Here is a 15,847-nt window from a genome sequence, read left to right as displayed (position 1 = left end):
GATGGGTGGCGGCCCGTTTGTCAGATGGGTGGCGGCCCGTTTGTCAGATGGACGCCATCCATCATAATGAGCTGTCAAAACCACAAAGCGCAAGGGAAGCCTCGGTGCGTGCCTCCACTGGGTGGCGGCCCGTTTGTCAGATGGACGCCATCCAGGGGGAACATTTGCAGATTGCTTTCCACCTCGTTCCCGAAGTGCCCCATGGAATGTTCGCACCAATCAATTAGAATATTGGCAACTTGCAACATAAGTGTGAAACCGCAAGGGAAGTAATTAATGAGTGCTCCCCTGGGTGGCCGCCGTTCGTATAGACGGGCGGCAGCCAGGGGGAGCATTCGTGTCCAGATAGAAGACACTTCCCTTGTCTGGTTTCACCCAGGGACCCCGCAAATGGAGGCTGTTCATGGCGGTTACCGTTCTGGGGGTCCCTGAGATTGGTGGTGAAACTCTTTGTGGACAATGGCGGTTTGGCAGGGTTTCTGTAACTGGGAGTCCAGGCAGCGGGAAGCTTTGGGATGAAGACCACTTGTCACTGGAGGTGGGAAACCCTGAGGATGGGTGGCGGGAACAGGGGAAAAAGGGACTGGTGTTCCGGATCCTTTATGTGACCCCTGGGAGGGGGAGGACCCTGAGAGGGGACATTGTCTTTACGTGTGATCCACCCTTGGCATGGGGAAAAGTATAAAGCCGAGTGTAACGGACCTCCCCGTACACCGACCGAATACCTTCCATTGATGGACGCTTCCTAGCTTGCGCCGAGGACCACAAGCACCGCACCGGACACCACAACCACCACAGACTCCACAACCACCGTAGCTTAACTGGGGTCTCGCCGTCTTCTGTCCACCCTGGATCAGCTTCTGTCCTCCAGGACCGTCTGGGGAAGACCTCTCCTCCAGGAGAGCGTATCAGGAACAAGCTCTTAAAAGAACTAAGTGATTAAAGCTCAGGGGAATATGCAGAGCAGAGCAATCCCAAGTGTGATATAGCAGTTCCCTCCAATCACGAGACAAGACTACGTGTTGAGGGTCAAGAAGATCTGTGTTTTATTAGCACCAAAAGGCCTTCTTTTATGGACGTCTTACACATACAGGACCGCTCACAGGGTTTTTCAGAACCACCAATAAAAATATTACAACACATACAATAAAGTAAACCACTCCCAGCAGAAATCCTCCCTCTGCCTGTGATACAATTATCTCAACACAATAGACTAACTTAATTATCACAGGCAGAAAATATACAGTTTTTACACAACATTAATAACTTTAAAAGTATACATGCAGTATTAATTAATATTTGAAATCAGTGTCCTTTAAATATAAATATACTCAAAAATCATAAAAATCCATCCAGTAGATCAAAAGTTAGGGCTCGTGCGCGCGTAGATGGCCTGTGCGGTCCAGACACCTGGAGGCATCCCGGAGGCCTTCCGGAGCGCCGCGTGGTCGGCGCAACGGCGGACCTGTGGAAGTTCCAGCAGTGGTGAGTGAGCCCCACAGGGCCACGTGGAGCACAGCTGTGTCGGCATTGGGAGGTGGACGGGGGTCCTCCCTGACTTCGGGTATGTCCTCTGCAGATGAGGAAAGGCCAGAGGGTCCCCCCTCATGCCCCTCTTTAGATTCCCCCTCTCTCCCTCCTGTTGGGGCCCCTTCCCCTCTGGTGGCATCCCCTCCCGTTTGCCCTTCCTTCTCTCTGACTCTTTTTCTACCCCCTCTCTCTCCTCCATTCTGTCCTTCCTCCGGTCCTCCCTCTACCCCACATGTCACAGTTTATTGGGGTCTTTGTGACGGACCGCTGGCACTCTGATGAGTACCTCAGCCAATCTATGCTCCTAGCGCTTGCCGAGGACTCCGAGCACTCCTACCGACACCATCAGCACTGCGGACCCCACTTCCAGCGATGCAGCTGTGCTGGGGTCTCACCGTCTCTCACCCACCCTGGATCCACGACCAGGATCCAGCTCCCAGTGGGTGAACCTCTCCTAAATCCAGAGAGTGTAGCAGGAACAAATCAAGCTCTTACAAGAGCTTACTCTGGGGAGTAAGTGATTATAGCAATCCCCAGAGTGTAGGTATCCCTTCCCCCAAGCATGAGCCAAGGCTTCAAGAAAGGTGCAAGTAGGTCTGGTTTATTGAGGGCTACCTGCCCGGTATTTATGCAAGTGTCCACCAGGTGGACACTCCCCTAGGGGACCTGATGGAACAATGGGACACATATTGGATTTTAGCCAATCACAGACAATACAATCAAAACACTCCCACAGTGACATCCCAATCCCTCCTCTTTTTCCTGGAGATAATCAAATTATCTCCCAGGACAGAGGCAAGACTCCATTAACCACATGGTTAAAAAAAAGATATAAAATTACACAATGTTACAATTACTACATAAAACATATACATGGAACATATCCCCAGATAGCTTAGATCTGAGCGGTATGTACATACATACAGATCAATCGCCATGGAGCCAAAGACTGTACTATATTCTTTTGTTACACGAATGGCATAGCTATCTGGGGTAGCACTACTCACATACTGAAAGTCCCGAATGCCCCGGCAGAAATACACAAATAAACCTTTCTGCAGGGTAAAATACAACTATCAGCACAGGGGACATAGTCGGTGTAACGGAATGCAGTATATTAGTCCACGATATCCGTTGGTATCCTCAGGAAATCCACAGTCAGAACAGAAAGCACGGCAATATTCCCCATCCTCCCAATAACCGGACGAAACACAGTTTGGGAGTCAACTAACTCAGTTTATTCACAGGCTGGCATATTTAAGCAGTTCCCCATGCAAGGGGTTTCCTTACAGATAATCCAGGGGATTTCTCCCAACATGCATTGTTCTTTTCCCAGTAGGCATTGCTGCACGAGAGGGATACTCCCACTAAAATGGACGATTAAGTGGATTATCCCCTCGTGCAGCAGAACTGACAATTTACTTTAAAATACATATTTTCCACAATATTCGGTATTTTAAGATGACTGAATGTTCGGTAGATAGCTGGAGTCGAAGCGCATACTTCGTGGGAATACCGCTTCGATCCCAGCTGAATTGACCGAACGCCGCACAAAACACATTAAAACATTGAGTTCGGTTTAAAAGTACCGAACAACTAGGGGGAACAGAATGTGCCGAACGCGGGACTCCCGAACGCTCTGGCAGTCCAGCGGTGTTCGGATCATTGAGTAGCCGTTTTCAGTTCCAGGCTCTCGACGACCGAACACCGCTGCAGAGAAAGGATCCAAGATGGCCGACCGCCGCATGGTCGGTAGCGGAACGGCGGCCACCTAGGAGAGCCCTTAATTACCGATTGCAACATTGTTGCAATCGGTTAATTGGTGCCACACGACTTGTGAATGGGTGGTCTACCTGGGGAGCCCGCATTCGTACGGCGAACGGCCGGGATAGCCGTGTTTCGTCGAACGAATGCTTTGTATGCTGGCAGCGTACGGCTGCCAGCATGTGAACGGCCATAACACAACACATATACAGGTAAGGACACACAGTATGCATTCAGCCTATGGACAACCTACAGTAAATATAGTTCAGAAGTGGCTAGGTTTGCCACAATGCTCCCCCAGAACCAAGCCGGCATACACAGTCTGATCCCAACGGATCGGCTTGGGGATGTCCGGGAGAGTACTCACAGATCACTTCTCGAGTTCAGTCTGTCTGGATAACCCGTCAGCGTTACCGTTTTGTTTTCCTGGCCGGTAATGGATGGTAAAGTCAAAGGGCTGCAGCGCCAAACTCCAGTGCAGCAGCCTGGCATTGTCTCCAGACACACGGTTTAGCCACACCAACGGGTTGTGATCTGTGAGTAAGGAAAAAGGTTGTCCATACAAATACGGCTGTAACTTTTTAAGGGCCCACACCACGGCCAGGCATTCTTTCTCAATGGCGGCGTAGCTCACTTCACGGGGCAACAACTTGCGGCTTAAGTAGGCTACGGGATGTTCTCCGCCATCGGCTCCCACTTGACTCAGCACTGCCCCCAATCCAAACATTGAAGCGTCTGTGTGGACAAGAAATCTTTTAGTTGGATCAGGAGCAGTTAACACAGGAGCATTAGTTAGGGCGGTCTTGAGTTGTTGGAATGCCTGCTCACACTCTGGGGCCCAGACAACCAGTCGGGGGAGGTTCTTTTTGGTCAGGTCCGTCAGGGGTTTGGCCAGGGTGCTGTAGTCGGGTACAAATTTCCTATAATACCCTGCAGTCCCTAGAAACGCTAGCACCTGAGTTTTGGTCCTTGGGGTAGGCCACTTAGCTACGGCCTCAATTTTGGCTGGCTCGGGTCTCTGCTGCCCACACCCTACTCGGTGTCCCAGATACTGCACCTCGGCCATACCTACGTGGCACTTACTAGGTTTTAAAGTTAACCCGGCTTCCCCAATACGGTCCAAGATCGCCCCTATATGGCGTAGGTGATCTTCCCAGGTCTGGCTGAAGATGGCTATGTCATCCAGATAGGCACAGGCATACTCCTGGAAGCCGTCCAGTAGCCGATCTACCATCCGCTGAAAAGTAGCCGGAGCGTTTTTCATTCCGAAGGGCATGACCTTAAACTGGTACAGGCCAAACGGAGTGACAAACGCCGACTTGGGGATGGCATCATCGGCTAGAGGAATTTGCCAGTATCCCTTACACAAGTCAATGGTAGAGATATACTGACCCCGTGCCATCTTATCTAGCAGCTCGTCTATCCGAGGCATCGGGTAGGCATCAGACACTGTCTTGTCATTCAGCCTCCGGTAGTCAACGCAGAATCGGGTAGTGCCGTCCTTTTTAGGCACCAGGACTACCGGCGATGCCCAGGGGCTATCTGAGGGTTCGATAACTCCTAGCTGCAGCATTTCATCTAACTCGGCCTTCATATGGGTCCGGACTGATTCCGGAACCCTATATCGAGCCTGTCGCATAGGTAGCTGTCCCGGGTTTTGAATCGGTGGGTGGCTAGCGGAGTGTACCCAGGTAAATTGGAGAAGGTAGCCCCTTTAGCTACGATCAGCGCCTGTACCTGGGCACGCTCGTGAGGGCTTAGCCGCTCCCCCAGCTGGACTCCCCGGGGGGGCTCTATCGGTTCTTCCGGTTCTAGTAGATCAGGTAGTGGCAGGTTCTCCTGATCTTCTAAGGCAGAGGCACAGATTGCCGTCACATCCTCTACCCTCTCATGGTAGGGTTTGAGCATGTTTACGTGGAGCATGCGTCTCTTCCCTACCCCTGAGCAGGGGCCGATCACATAGGTAGTGTCGCATCGCTGCTCTACTACCTGGTATGGGCCTTGCCAGATGGCCTGCAGCTTGTCTGTGCGGACTGGTTTTAAAATCAAAACCTTCTGTCCCACTTGAAAGCTGCGGTCCCTGGCTCCTCTATCGTACCAGCGTCGCTGACGTTGCTGCGCCGCCTGGAGGTTGGTGTGCACAGCCTGAGTTAGCGCCTCCAGACGGTCTCTGAACTCCAGTACATATGATACGATAGGGGTTTCGCTAGCCGTACTCTCCCCCTCCCAGTGTTCCCTAATTATGTTCAAGGGTCCCCTTACCCTTCTCCCAAACAATAGTTCAAATGGAGAGAACCCGGTCGATTCTTGGGGAACCTCTCTATACGCAAAGAGCAGGTGAGGCAGGAACCTCTCCCAGTCTTTGTGGGTTTCCCCGAACGTCCGAAGCATCTGCTTCAGCGTCCCATTGAATCTCTCACATAGTCCATTGGACTGGGGGTGGTAGGCGGAATTGAATATTGGCTTAATGCCACATACCTTCCACATATGTTGGGTGACCTCGGCAGTAAATTGGGTGCCCCGGTCGGATATTATTTCTTGGGGAAATCCTACCCTGGAAAACACTTTCATTAAGGCTTCAGCTACGGTTTCCGCATGAATGTTAGTGAGGGCCACCGCTTCGGGGTACCTGGTGGCGTAGTCCACCACGGTTAAAATATACTTTTTGCCAGAGGGACTGGGTTTTGGCAGGGGCCCTACTATGTCTACCGCTACCCGGCTGAAGGGTTCTGCAATAATGGGTAGGGGGCATAACTTGGCCTTGTGGCGATCCCCTCGTTTACCTACTCGCTGGCAAACGTCGCAGGAGGTGCAATACTGTCGCACATCCTGTGAGATTCCGGGCCAGAAAAACGCATGCGTCAGGCGGTATCGGGTGCGGGTCATCCCTAGGTGTCCCGACAAGGGGATATCATGAGCAATTCTAAGCAGCTCCTGCCTATACTTCTGTGGTACCACTAACTGTTTGTTAGTCAAGGTGACAGATCCCCCCACGTCCTTGGCCGTGACACGGTACAATAACCCTTTCTCCCACGTGTAATGCTCCCCCTCTAGCCCCGTCTGGTTAGCTTGTGCCCGGTCCCTGTAGACTTGTAGAGTGGGATCGGTCTGTACTTCAGTGACAAAGGTAGTCGGGGTATCCCAGGACATGGGAGTCGGGTGGGTGTCATGGTTTCTTACCTGAGCCTCAGAGTGCATCGGTGTAGCCGTGGTGCGAGCCTGTTGCCGGGTGGTTACTGGGTGGGCTTCCTGGTAGGGAGCCTGTGGAACAAAGGCAGAGGTCATCTGGCCCAAATCATTCCCTAGCACAACATCTGCTGGTAAGTTCTGCATTAGTCCCACTTCTACTGTCCCCTCTCCCGCACCCCAGTTCAAATGTACTTTCGCCGTGGGTAGTCGGTATACAGCTCCCCCGGCTACCCGAACGGCCACAGATCCACCAGTATGCGTGGCCTCCGATACCAAATGGGGTGCTATCAGGGTTAAGGTAGCTCCCGAATCCCGCAGTCCCTGAACCTCGTTCCCCTCAAGCGTTACCAGCTGCCGGTGATGTTGCCGGTTATCGGTGGCTCGGACCGACATTACCTCGTGTAAGATACCCAGGGGTTCCTCCGTATGAACACTCCACAACTCCTGAGTGGCTGGTTCCCTTTGGAAATGGTGAGCAGCCGCCCTGGGTACGGGGTTTGGACGCCCCTGATTCCAGGTGGGCCTGCCACGATTCTGGGTGCATTCTCGGGCCATATGCCCCCATTGTTTACAGGAATGGCACTGGATGTTGGCCCGCCCGTTGTATCTGGAAGGGGCCGGTACATGTCCTTGTGAAGGACGGAACGGGGTGGCTGTGGGTGCTAGAGGTGGTGGAGCGCTAGGTAGTCCTGTGGGTCGGGAGTAGTTTTTGGCTACAGGTCCCTGGTGCCTCCGGGCATCAAAGTGTTGATCGGCCAATCTAGCTGCTTCAGGTAGGGTGAGGGGTTTCCTGTCCCGCACCCATTCTTGAGACTCCGGGGATAATCCATTAAAAAATTGCTCCAGCAACATCATCTGACGCAATTCCTCCATGGTGGTGGCGTTGCTGGCCTGTATCCACCCTTGGGAGGCTTGATCCAGTTTGTGTGCCCATTCGGCATGCGAATCTCGCTCTGGTTTGCGTAAGTGTCTGAACTTGCGCCGGTATGCCTCTGGGGTAATGGCATACCTCTCCAAGATTGCGCGCTTCACTTTTTCGTAATCTTTGCTGTCCTCACTGGGCACAGCACGGTAAGCTTCAGCTGCCCGACCTGCTAGTTTGCTTGCTAGCAGTTGCACCCATACTGACCGTTCTAGCTCATGTAGATCACACAGTCTTTCAAAGTCCTGCAAGTACCCATCGATCTCGTCCTTTTCCTCGCAAAAGGCTCTGAAGGCCTGGTACGGGAGCTTGTGCTTTACCGGGTTGTAAAGGGACCCTGGGTTGGACTCGGTTCGAGTCAAGGCGTGCTGCGGGCTGTGTGCCATTACGTATTCCTGCACGTTGGCCATCACCATATTCAACATGGGATCCGATATAGGCTGCGGCAAAAATGCTAGCCTGGTCCTCATCTCTCTTTTACAGAGCGTTTCTTCCATAACTACTGGGGGTGTAGCACTGCGGGCTTGGTCTCCCTCCATCAGCTCGGCAATTAGTACCGCCTTGGTTTTGCTGCTGGCTACTTTCCCCCTGGCTTCCAGTAGTTCTTTTAAAGTCTGTCGTTTCAGTATGGTATAATCAATCTCCATACGAATTGCCCTTGCTTTCCTTGTTCGATAGTTCCAGTTACACGAACTCTGCTTTTCAGCTGTAAGGTTCGGATCCCGTCGCTTGCCACCAATTGTAACGGAATGCAGTATATTAGTCCACGATATCCGTTGGTATCCTCAGGAAATCCACAGTCAGAACAGAAAGCACGGCAATATTCCCCATCCTCCCAATAACCGGACGAAACACAGTTTGGGAGTCAACTAACTCAGTTTATTCACAGGCTGGCATATTTAAGCAGTTCCCCATGCAAGGGGTTTCCTTACAGATAATCCAGGGGATTTCTCCCAACATGCATTGTTCTTTTCCCAGTAGGCATTGCTGCACGAGAGGGATACTCCCACTAAAATGGACGATTAAGTGGATTATCCCCTCGTGCAGCAGAACTGACAATTTACTTTAAAATACATATTTTCCACAATATTCGGTATTTTAAGATGACTGAACGTTCGGTAGATAGCTGGAGTCGAAGCGCATACTTCGTGGGAATACCGCTTCGATCCCAGCTGAATTGACCGAACGCCGCACAAAACACATTAAAACATTGAGTTCGGTTTAAAAGTACCGAACAACTAGGGGGAACAGAATGTGCCGAACGCGGGACTCCCGAACGCTCTGGCAGTCCAGCGGTGTTCGGATCATTGAGTAGCCGTTTTCAGTTCCAGGCTCTCGACGACCGAACACCGCTGCAGAGACAAAGGATCCAAGATGGCCGACCGCCGCATGGTCGGTAGCCGAACGGCGGCCACCTAGGAGAGCCCTTAATTACCGATTGCAACATTGTTGCAATCGGTTAATTGGTGCCACACGACTTGTGAATGGGTGGTCTACCTGGGGAGCCCGCATTCGTACGGCGAACGGCCGGGATAGCCGTGTTTCGTCGAACGAATGCTTTGTATGCTGGCAGCGTACGGCTGCCAGCATGTGAACGGCCATAACACAACACATATACAGGTAAGGACACACAGTATGCTTTCAGCCTATGGACAACCTACAGTAAATATAGTTCAGAAGTGGCTAGGTTTGCCACAGTCGGAAGGCAGGAGGCTAGCCAGTAGTCCCCTCCAGGCACAAATGGCGAAGGGCAGTTCGTCACAGTTTTCGAGATTGATTCTGTGGCAGGGGAATATCGTTTGCTCCCTGAGAAGTCCAAGGCATATGGTGGGAAGTGTGGCCCTAGGGCTGTGTAAGACCCAGCTCTGCAGTCTGCGTAAGTCTGAATTTCACCTGTCGGATCATGCAGATCAGACAGGTCTTTAACAGGCGTCTGGTGTAGCAGAGGCCTGGTATTTCACAGGTTAACTCCACTAAAGATCCCAGTGAGGCTCAGGAACCAGTAAGCAAAGTAATCCACAAATATCCCCATACAGATCCCAATGACTGGACGACACACAGCATCAGGAGCAGAACTAACGTTTATTCCCACAGCCTTCCCATGGCTCCTGGAAGAGATTGCCTGTTACAGACTATTTTAGCAGATTAGATTTTAAAAGACTCTTGCTGCACCTTTAAATTGTATTGGAGCCGTTCTGCAGCTTTAAATTGGCACTTCGGATGCAGCCGAAGTGCGGAAGTAGTCGAAGTGGCCACCATTCAACAAACGAACACGTGGCGGCTGCCATCTTTGTTCATTCGAACGAGGTCAGCGGTATGTGTAGCCAAATTCATGGAACTGAAATCGGCTACACATTTCTGACCCTTACCTTCTCCTACACACGTTTTCAGCTGCAGAGACTGTTACAAAACTGTTTCAAACCAGGATTATGTTGCTTATTTTGTGATACTATTGCTTCGGTACTTGAATTCTACACTCATCTCCCGAATGGATTATATCTACACCGGTTCATGAAACGAACAACAGACCACCCGGCCTCTGGCGTGTGCCGCCACTTAACCCCGATCACCTCTCAAACTACCGAACGGCCGACAACCCGGCTGGGAGAGTGTCGCCCAGGGAGTTGCGGTTTGCGGTTAACCACAGACTAATTGACGGCCCCAGGATATATCGTTCGTGCCTTATCTCCCGATGGTTAAACTACCGAAAGAGTCACGAACGGGGACCACCTACAACTTGGCATGTGGCCTCAATTATAATGTGGAATGCTACGGTTAACCGCAGGTTAAGTGCCCCTTCACGGCGGTCTAAATTCGTATCCCGAACAGCGACAACCTCCAGTCAGGGAACGGGGATTTGTGCACAACTCTGGACGATATTAGTTCCTCTAATTGACGCCGAGGTCCTGCTGCCTATTGTTGCACACCAAAACATGGCCGCCATCTTGGGCCAGAGACCAAATAGGTGAATAGACTTTACCACAATGAAATCCAGCTTATGATTCGTGAGTTTGGAGCGCTATTCGGTGAACTAGTGCACCCAGACCAGAGCTACAGAATAAATGGTGAAAGTACCAAAGTATATACAGAAATGTTAGAGTTATATATTTTTAAACTGTTTTCTGTGTGTAAAATAAACGTGGTTTTTGGGCGCTTGGAGATAATTGTATTACTGTAACCGTTGGACTCATTATCTACAAGCTGGGTGGTAGTAAATTCAAATGATACACTGTATTCTCATTGGTTGATCCCTTGTGTTATACATGTATCCCATCAGGTCCAGAGGGGGCTGTCCCTGGACCTGAGAATTGTCATAAATATCGATCCCTGTGTGCCATTAAAGCCAGTTCTTGTTTGACCTCCAAATCGCAGGCTCGACTCATTTTGTGGGGGGAAAGTATCCTAGCTGTACAATAGCTAGTGGGATTGCTCCACACTTGCAGGTTCCTTGGGTCGTCAAGCTGAAGCGGCTTCTCTCTTCCTCTCCAACCGGTCCAGCTTCCAGCTAGCCTGGAAGTAATCATAACAGAGACTAAGTCCCGTTCGGCAGTTTGAATTCACTGCTATACTAAGCTAAATGCACGAACGGCCCCGTTCGTGCATTCGAATGGGACTTAGTCATTTTTCTGTGTGAAATATAGACCACACAGCACAAATCTATGGAACTGTTTTGGGCAGGAAAATGTGCTTGCGGTCAGTCATAAAGGACTTCCAACTAACTTTTTATCCACTGGAGGGATTTGTCTGATTTTTGAGAGTGTTTATGTTTAAAGTGTGCTGATTCTGTAATATGTAATTTTTATGAAGATTGGATGTATGGTTTTAAAGTTATAGCACCTATTTAAAAACTGTATTTTTCCTGCTTGTAATAATTATGTTAACCCATTGTGTACCATAATTAGATCACAGGCAGAGGGGAGGATTTTGTGTGTAATTGCTGGGAGTGTTTTCTGTACTGTACGTGTGTTATTGGTTATTCTAAAAAACCCTGTGGGTGGTCCTATGTAAGGAAAACCTGCATAAAAGAAGGCCCTTTGGTGCCAAGTAATAGAGATCTTCTTGACCCTCAATACGTAGCCTTGTCTCGTTATTGGAGGGGACAGCTATACTCACACTGGGGATTGCTATGCTCTGCATACTCCCTTGAGCCTTAATCACTTAGCTCTTTTAAGAGCTGTTCCTGTTACGCCTTGGAGGAGAGGTCTTCCCCACACAGTCCTGGATGCTGGAGGTTCTTACAGGGTGGAAGGAAGAGGTCTTTCCCACACGGTCCTGGAGGACAGAAGCTGATCCAGGGTGGAAGGAAGATTGCGAGACTCCAGTCAAGCTACGGCGGTTGCGGAGTCTGCAGTGGTTGTGGTGTCCGGTGCGGTGCTCGTGGTCCTCGGCGCAAGCTAGGAAGCGTCCATCAATGGAGGGTACTCGGTCGGAGTATGGGGAGCTCCGTTACACTATGTTTTCAGCTACAGGGTTAAAACTAGAGGGACCTGGCACCCACACCACTTTATTGAGCTGATGTGATCTGGGTGTCTGTAGTGGTCCTTTAAGTGTATGTGTATCTGCATGCACTGGCGTACATACCGCGGTCGCAGCCCTGCAACCCCTGCGACCCCTGCGACCAGGTGCCCGCCACCATGTGTTGCGGCACTAGCCCTCGCAGAGTAAGCGCGTGGGGGGGGAGGGGGTCCACGGGTCAGTTTTCGCACCGGGGCCCCATGGGTTGTGTGTATGCCACTGGTGGGTGGTAACCTTGTGGGAAAACCTGTATATAAGAGACAAACGCTCAGACTGCTGAGTTCTTGTTTTACCCTCAACATAGAGTCTCGTCTCGTGTGTGAGGGAAAAGGCTGCATCTACACTAGGGATTCCCATACACTGTATACTCCCCTGGCTATAATCACTAAGCTCTTTTAAGAACTTGTTCTTGCTTCGCTCCCTGAAGGAAGATAGGTTCACCAACTGTAGCCTGAAGCCTTGTCATAGGTCCAGGGTGGGTAGGAGACCGCAAGACCCCAACCAAGCTGCAGAAGTGACTCACTTCCTCCCAGCTTACTCCGCGCAGGAAGGAGGAGAGACAGCCTGAAGGCCGTGAGGAGAGGAGAGGCAGACGACTCCCATCATCCCCAGCCACCCTCCTGCAACGAAAAGGCAAGGAAGAGGAGCATGGCTGAAAAATTAGGTGTGTGTGTGTGTGTATGTATGTCAGTATGTATGTATGTCTGTTTGTAAGTATGTATGTGTATATTATATATGTCAGTATGTATGTCTGTGTGTGTATCTCAGTATGTATGCATGTAAGTATGTGTCTGTATGTCAGTATGTATGTCAATTTGTCAGTATGTAAGTATGTATGTATGTATGTATGTATGTATGTATGTGTGCAGGGCCGGATTAACATAGGGGCTGATGGAGCTGCAGCTCCAGGCCCATGCCCATGGAATAGGCCCATTGTTAAAAAAAGAAAAAACATATTTTTTTTTTTTTTTACAGACTACTCTTAGGTTTACCACCTGACTGGTATTTTAAGGCACAGCTGGTATTGGAGGCTGCCTGGCCATGACGGCACTGCAGTAATACCAGCAATACAAATGCAAATAATTTTCTCCGTATAAACGGAGATAACTCTGCAATACCAGTGTGGCGAAAGTAACTTCGCCACTGCTTTTTGGAGGAGCCTGGTTGCCCGCCTCCTACCTGCTGACTATGGCCCCTGGTAAATTTGTACTTTGAAATAACTGATTTGGGCATGTTGTATTATATTATGCTGCTACTGGCCCTTTAAGAACCATCTGGGGACATACTGTGGAGTTACTGGCTGGCCACCATTTCATGTATCAGAGGCACATGGTGAGAACAATGGATGAAGCACATGGTGAGAACAATGGATGGCGGCCATTTTAACTCACAGACATTGTTGTGGCTTTTCTACATGGTGCCATCTCGCCGGTATTTGGCACACAAAGCAGTAGTTTTACACTATACAACAGGGGACACATTATACAGTAATTATTTTTTATATAATCTGTATATGTTCTGCAGAATCTACATTAAACTGTATCTTCCAAACTACTGAACAGATCTGGGTGAATTTTGGATATGTGGTTCACCCAGATCCCCCGGTTCTGAGGATATACTTTATATGGGGTTATTGCATGTTTTAGGGTACCTGTGATATGTTTTATAAAACTGTATTCCTCTGCCTGTGATAATGAGATTACCCATTGTGTTCAGTAATCATATTACAGGCAGAGGGGAGGATTTTGTGTGGGAGTGTCTGTGTGTATTGTACGAATTGATTGGTTATTTTATACCTCCCTGTGGGCGGTCACTGTATGTACCAGACCGTAATAAAAATCAGGCTGGGTGTGCCAGCACAGTCAGTTCTTCTTCACCCTCAATCTAGAGTCAGGTCTCTTATTGGGGGAATTGCTATATCACTACAAGGGATTGCTATGTTCTGCATGCTCCTTTGGATAATCACTTCTAGGCTCACTTCACTCTCTTGGAGGAGAGGTTCACCCACTGGAACCTGGAGCCTTGTCGTAGGTCCAGGGTGGGTAGGAGACGGAGACGGTCTACGGTGGTTGTGGTGTCTACGGTTGTGGTGTCTGCTTGGAGTCCTCTGTAAGTGCTAGGAGCATCCTTCAACGGAGGTACCCAGTCGGGGTGCCAGGCTAACCGTTACAACCAGCACCGGCCAGTAGGGGTCACTGTGTGTGGAGAGAGGCACCATGCCTCTCTCTACTCACTGATCCGCGGGGGAGCAGCTACACAGCACAGAGAGTCCAGACAGCAGCTCCCAGCCTGCAGAGACAGACTAAAGCTCAGGTATGTGAAGGATGGGGGGAAAGGCAGCAGAGAGACGTGGAAACATGTCTCTCAGTGTCCCCATGTCTCTCAGTGTCCCCATGACTCCCTCCCAGTGTCTGTGTCCCCATGTCTCTGTGTCCTTAGTGTCCCCATGTCTCCCAGTGTCCCCAAATGTCTCAGTGTCCCCATATCTATGTCCACAAGTGCCCCATGTCTTCCAGTGTCCCCAAGTGTCTGTGTCCCCATGCCTCCCAGCCAGTGTCCCTGGTGTCTGTGTCCCTATGTCTTTCAGGGTCCCTAGTGTCTTAGTTTCCCCAAATGTCTGTGTCACCATGGCTCCCAGTGTCCCCTAGTCTCCCAATATCTGTATCCCCATGTCTCTGTGTCCCCGTGTCTCTGTGTCCCCATGTCTCTCAATGTCCCCATGTCTCCCAGCCAGTGTCCCCATGTCTCCCAGTGTCCCTATGTTTCCCAGCCAGTGTCCCTAGTGTCTCAGTGTTCCCATGTCTCCCAGTGTCTGTGTCCCCATGTCTCTATGTCCTTAGTGTCCCCATGTCTCCCAGTGTCCCCAAATGTCTGTGTCCACATGTCTATGTCAACAAGTGCCCCATGTCTCTGTGTCCCCATGTCTCTGTGTTCCCATGTCTCTGTGTCCCCATGACTCCAAGCTAGTGTCTGTGTCCCCATGTCTCTCAATGTCCACATGACTCCCAGCTAGTGTCTGTGTCCTCATATCTCCCAGTGTCCCTATGTCTCCCAACCAATGTCCCTAGTGTCCCCATGTCTCCCAGTGTCTGTGTCCCCATGTCTCTGTGTCCTTAGTGTCCCCAAATGTCTCAATGCCCCCATGCCTCCCAGTGTCCCCATGTCTATGTCCACAAGTGCCCCATGTCTCTCAGTGTCCCCAAGTGTCTGTGTCCCCATGCCTCCCAGCCAGTGTTCCTAGTGTCTGTGTCCCCATGTCTCCTAGTGTCTGTGTCCCCATGTCTGTGTCCCTGGTGTCTGTCTCCTCATGTCTCCCAGTGTCCCCATGTCTGTAATCACAAGTGCCCCCATGTCTCCCAGTGCCCCCATGTCTCCCAGTGCCCCCGGGTCTCTCAGTGTCCCTTAGTATCCTCGTGACATGGGACACACTGAGACATGGGGACACTGGGAGAAATGGGGACACAGACACTGGGAGACTAGGGGACTGGGTGACATGGGGACATTGACACTGTGATGCATAGGGACACTGATTCCAGGCTGGCTTCCAATTCTTTGGACAGACATGCCCCCTTTTTGGGCATGTTCGCCCCTTTTGGCAGTTCTGGTCACGTGATTCGCGTAAGTGGTGCAACCTTTTTACCCCGCCCATGGACACTGCTGTTATGGGGTATGGATTTACTTGAAAGATGAAAGCATTAATTAGATAAAGAGATTAGCATAGAGTATGTGTTTTCTTATAGCTGCATCCTTTGAGTTTCCCTCCAACCCCAACTCCATCAGAGGTATGAATGTTTTAGTGTTTTTGGTCGATAAGTTTCTGTAATTAGGCCCCATCATAATTGTCAGCACCAGGCCCACTGGGCTCTTAATCTGGCCTTGTATGTGTGTAGGTCTGTTTGTCAGTATGTATGTATGTGTATGCCACTG

General features: G+C 50.4%; 1 protein-coding gene across 1 annotated transcript in view; it reads right to left on the bottom strand.

The window, feature by feature from the left end:
• Positions 1-15,847, bottom strand: part of LOC134573608 (transient receptor potential cation channel subfamily M member 2-like) — a 447,574-nt gene that overhangs the window by 14,024 nt on the left and 417,703 nt on the right. The gene's annotated exons all lie outside the window — the stretch shown is intronic.

The sequence above is a fragment of the Pelobates fuscus genome, chromosome 1 (genome assembly GCF_036172605.1).
Source record: "Pelobates fuscus isolate aPelFus1 chromosome 1, aPelFus1.pri, whole genome shotgun sequence".
Taxonomy (NCBI): domain Eukaryota; kingdom Metazoa; phylum Chordata; class Amphibia; order Anura; family Pelobatidae; genus Pelobates; species Pelobates fuscus.
Note: the sequence above shows the minus strand (reverse complement) of the source record. Positions and strands in the feature narration are given on the sequence as shown.